The sequence below is a fragment of the Myotis brandtii genome, unplaced genomic scaffold (assembly GCF_000412655.1).
Source record: "Myotis brandtii unplaced genomic scaffold, ASM41265v1 scaffold454, whole genome shotgun sequence".
NCBI lineage: Eukaryota > Metazoa > Chordata > Mammalia > Chiroptera > Vespertilionidae > Myotis > Myotis brandtii.
The window spans coordinates 5,675,897-5,681,513 of NW_005367354.1; positions in this window are offsets into that span (position 1 = coordinate 5,675,897).

Consider the following 5,617-nt stretch of genomic DNA (forward strand, 5'->3'; position numbering starts at 1 on the left):
GCTCGCTCGCTCTCTGCAGCACCACCACTGAGAGGGAGGCTCCAACTAGAAGCGGGCTGAGCCGTGGGCAGCACCAAGGCAGGGTGGCTGCCAGGAGCACCGAGCGCTCGGCCCGGGCTGGCTCCGTCTGTGGGAATCGCTCTGTCCCTGCAGAGAGAGGCTTCCCAAGGGAGGTGGCTCAGGGCCACTTGGATGTGCTAACCCGGACTGATGTCAAGCGGGTACAGCTAGCCTGGGAGGACCTAAGAGTCCTCAGAAACTTTTCCACTGTTTGCTGCAGCAAGGAGACTTTCCATGACCATTTCATAACAAGAAAAGGCCGTTGTGTGCATTGGACAGTGTCTGAGGGCCCTGGGCTGCCGTAGCAGATAACCACAAACTCCGTGGCTTAAAGCGGAAATGTACATTCTCTCCGTTCTGGAGGCCAGAAGTCCCAAACCAAGGTGTCGGGAGGGCTGTGGTCCCTTCGGAGGTTCTAGGGGGATCTCCTCTCTTTCCTCTTCAGCCTCAGTGGCCCCAGGGACTCCTTGGCGTGTGGTGGCGTCACTCCGAGCTGGCCTCCCTCTGCACGTGCCTTCTCATCCTCTGTCTTCTCCTCGCCTGTCTCTCCCAAGCACACGCGTCCCTGCGTTTCAAACCCACCTGACAACCCATGATCATCTCATCTCAAGATCCACAGCCAATTACATCTGCAAAGACCCTTTCTCTAAAGAAATCACACGCTTGGGGCCTGGGGCGTAGGGTGGGGCATATCTTCTTAGGGGCATTACACACAGTCTTTGGAATGAGACAGAGCCAGGCTGAAATCCTGTCTTCACTCCTTGCTCAAGTTTAGTCATCTCCCTGCACCTCATTGCTTTTTTAAAAAATATTTTTATTGATTTCAGAGAAGAAGGGAGAGGGAGAGAGAGATGGAAACATCAATGATGAGAGAGAATCATTGGTTGGCTGCCTCCTGCATGCCCCACACTGTGGATCGAACCCTCAACCCGGGCATGGGCCCTGACCGGGAATGGAACCCATGACCTCCTGGCTCATAGGTCGATGCTCAACCACTGAGCCATGCCGGGGTGAAGCTTGTTTCTCTATCTTAAATAAGAATATCTATTTATAAGGCTGTTTTGAGAATTGCATGAGTTAATACTTGCTTGGCATACAGTGCACAGTAAATGGCATTCCTGACAATGATGATGATGATGATGAACTAACTCAGAGAAGAAAAGAGATGAATCTGTCCAGCATCACACAGCCAGACCTGGAACTCGGGTCTCTCTCACTAAGCTCTGTCGCCTTATTTCTCGGTGACATCTCATGCTCCTCGGGTCTGTCCCAGGGACTGTGCGCCCCTTGGCGGGAGGGTGAACAGCATCCGAAGTGGAGTGAACAGCCAACTATTGGCCCCAGGGAGGTGAGGTTAGGATCAGAACTTGCCTTGAGTTATTCCACTGGCAAGAGGGAAAATCAAATTTGGCCTCCCCTTGTATAAGAAGCAGCCTCACTAGGGGGTGGGGGGGGGGCTTGGGAGAGGAGGGATTTGACCACGTACCCCATGGCTGCCGTGGGGTGGGCTCCACCAAATGCTGTCTCATCAAGCCTTGCCTCTTCCCTGCCGACTAGGAACGGTATCCCATTCAGAGCTGAACTCTCTCATGGTAAGAAAATGACACCCTCTTCTCCATCTGGGGAAGCAGCTACAATAGGGAGAGGACACCCCTGGCCCCAGATGAAAGAACCAGTGCCAGCGAAATAAAGGCAGGATTCATTCCTCCCTCTCGGAAGTCTCTGCAACCTGACCTCCCCGCCCCACCCCGCCCCCCAAAAGACACGGTTGACTTTGATCTTTCAAGCCCCTGCGCTCAGATTTCCCCTGCTGCCTGGTGAGGTTCCTGCCAGCTTTCACAGGGGGGTACTTACTAGTGTGGTTGCTGCTTACAGTGACACGGGCGGGCGTGGTGCTGAACTCTGGGGGAGAAAGGCATGGCCCGGCTTCTGTCTCCAGTGAGATTAAACCAAATAGGTTCCAGGCCCTGGGAGCCTGGTGCTGCTTGCTGATCCCCGGGGGGGGGACAGCAGGTCCTGGCTGCCCAGGACAGTGCCTGAGGGTGGAGGTAGGGACAGGCCTTAATGGGTCCTGGCTAGGTCCTCGGGAAGCTCATCAAGGAACAAATGTATCACCTAAAAAGGAAATTGGTGGAAGGGGCAGGGAGCGGAAAGGACAGGAGTGTCTCCCTCCTAGTGAAGCATGGAAAGTTCTGGCAGCAGGAAAAATGGACGAAAACAAAGGGGAGTGCATGGACATCATGGTAGGAACGTGGGGGTGGGAGGGAGGGCAGATGTGGCTCTTGGCCAAGTGGTGATTCATAGGCACGAAGTCCTACAACCTCAGAGGGGTCCAGAGCTGTGTCCTGGGACCCAAGGGGTCTCTGAGACCTGAGGCTCAGGACGAGGAAGATGGAGCCTGTCCCCATCCAGGTGATTGGCAAACTTTCACAGATGCCCTCTTGGCGGCCAGCACGGTGGTAGGCCCCTGGATATAGGACCTGGCACCAGCCCTAGCCTCTGGACTGGCAGATAGTAGCAGTCATGTGGGCTAAAGGCGAGTGTGGGCCTACAGCTCTGGAAATGGAAGGACTTTCTTCTGGGCTCTGAGCCCCTCCTGGGAAAGCTCCCAGGGTCTTGGAGCACAAAGGGTGAGGCTGGGGGAGAGGGGCAGTACTACCTCTGTGCCCACCCCCATATCCAGAGCCACTTTTCTCCTTCTCTCTTCTTTGCTATCTCTTCTGGCCAAGTCCAAACTCAACCCAACTCATTAGCCAACCCAACTCAATGACCCAAGAATGAAGACAAGCTCTTCTCCCCTGGAGTCTACTCACATCTGAGATCATCGGGGGCCATCATCCTTTGTTGCCAAGACTGTACTTAGCTCTATAGCTGTCAACAAAGGGTGTTCTGGTCGGGCCCCTTCTCTGTGGCATCTGCTTGGGTGGCCCATCACGCCAGGCCCTGCCAGAGACACAGGCCGGACGGGCTCCCTCCCCATGGGGGATCGGTAAGTCATCCTTTGTCACCTGGACAATCACAGTCCAGCTTATGATCTGAGAAGCATTTTAAGTCCTTGGAGAAAAGGGAAAATTGCAGCTATCCTCTCAGGTAGAGGATTTAGGATTTCTTGTGAAATGTCCATCTCAGCAGCTCACTCCCCCTCCTGTCATCTCCAGAGCGCCCATGCACCCCTGGGTAACGTCTGAACGTCTCCATGTAGCTTATGAGACCTAACACGGTCTGCCCTTTGCCACCGCAGCCCGGCCACTCCACAGGCTCCCGCTGCCCAGCAGGGTTGAATTAATTGCCAGGTTCCGAGCAGACCACGCTTGCTGGCTCCCGTGCACCTCTGTACAGAACACTGTCCTCTTGTCTTTCGGGAAAGCTTCTGCGCATTTTCCAGCACAGCTTGAACTTCGGTAGAGGACACTCAGTGGAGGGGTGGGTAGAACGAAGTGCCCCTCTTGGACTTCCATATCTCTCATCCTGTGAAATGATTAAAGCTGATGAGGCGAGTAAATGGACCTAAGTATGTTTAAGTTTCCCATCCAAGGTAAGTGCTCTGAACAGGCACATATTCTAACTACACTCCAACTGGGTATCAGACCATGGCAAACAGAGGGCAGACATTTGGATTTCTTCATCCCTTCCCCCAAAAAACATAGAGACATTGGAATAAACTTCCTCATGAGCCATTGCCTACACTGTCCACCAATCTCCCGCCGCCCCCCTCCGCCCCCGTGGGGGTCTGGAGGAAAGACCCAAATGTCTCCCCAGGGTGATGGAGTCTATGTGGGCATCTGCTGGCCAGGGTGCTCCAAGAAGATGCGTGAGTTCCAGAGTCCCCTGCTTTGCGTTCGGGCTTCCTGGGTGGGGAGAGGGCCTGGAATTCAACGTGGATGAGGTTATCAATGGTAGAAGGCCCCCCTGAAGAAACAAGAGGGTCCCTCCAGCTTCCTCCCCTTTAAGAGCACCCCCTCCTGCTCTGCCTGCCGGTCCCGCCAGGCCCTTGGGGAGAGCTGGTTTTTGGCTTCCTTCGCTGCTTCTGCAGAGCCAAAAAGGGTGGGTCAGGGCTGCCGCCGAAGGGGGAAAGAAAGGCTGTTTTCATGAAAGACGGTATTGATTCCATTTTGAAAAAGGAAGAAACCCCACTTCTGAAATGAGTCACTGTGGGAACCATTTGAAATGTGACATTTTTCTTTTCGTTTCTTCTTTTCCTTCTGGAACTTCAGAGTTGGGTCTGGTGATGGAAGTGGGTAAAGACTTAACAAAGTAAGTTCAAAGACTGTTCCTTCTTACTTCTCCCTCCCATGCATTCACTCATCCTCAGGAACCATGCTGTGCAAAGACAAGGAGGTGGGATCTGAAGCCAGAAGACTTGGATCAGGGTCCAAGGTCCACAGGTCCTAGAGACTGCAGGCCGGGGGTCCCTGTGGGCGTGCCCAGCCCTTCCTGGAGTCGCCAGCAGGCGCTTGCTGCTGGTTCTGGTTCTGACCCAGCCAGAGGGCAGGAGTGAGCATAAGGGTGGGATCACCTGACAGATGATCACCAGGGCTGGCCCATGGCATTCCCTCAGGCCAGGGTGGTCCCTGAGAAGCCAGTGCTGCTGCAGGAGCAGAGTGGAGAGTGCCTCCTCTCCCAAGCCGTGTTTGAAGGGACTGTCTGGTATTTCCTTAAATAGGTATCAAATGGAAAATGTTGAAAGATCCCTTGTGAAAGTATTTTCCTCTAAAATAGAAACTCTGCTTAATATTACCAGCTTTCTAAGAATAAACCCCAGAGTCCACCAGGAGCCCTTTCTCCAAGGATGATGGGGGGAAGGTTGGGAAGGCAGAGACCCAGAGAACTTGAGCTCATTTGTCTACTTCTAGAGTCAGTCTCCCTGGGCTAGGAAGGACCCCACACACACACACCCGCCACACATACACACACACACACACACACACACACACACACACACACACACACACAGTCGTTTCTGAGTAAGATGGGGTCATACTTGGTTAGGAGAGGCCCTAAGTCTCTTCATGGTCCCAGATGACACTCCCGCTCCTGGCATCTCTTCAGAATTCAAGGCAGAAAGAGGAAGGAAGAAGCGCCAGGTCAGCCCCGTCTGCTCTGTTGTCGTTTTCTAACCAGGAGAGTTAAAGTCCTCCGAGAGCCTCCAGCACACCCCGCCTGTATGTCACTGGCCAGAACCGCGTCATGTGGCCAGTCTGCCCCAAGGACAATCAGGACCTCCAGTCTTCTGTCTGGATGTGTTGGCTACTTTTTAGAATTTCCCCCCAAAGCTGTCTACAACAACCTTGCAAGGTGGAAAGAACAAGCATTACTTATTCCCATTTCACAGGTGAGGAAACAGGCCCAGGGCTCACAAAGGATTTGTCCAGGGTCACAAAGAGTCCATAACTGAGCCAGCCCTGGGACCGGGTTTCCTGGCCCGTAGCTCTGTGCACAGCATGCCTAATCCAATGTATGAACCAACCAGCAGTCGCCAACCTTTCGGATCTCACGGACCACCGGCTGGTGACCACTGAACCAGATGATTCTCCAAGACAGGTCATTGCTTCTGGAA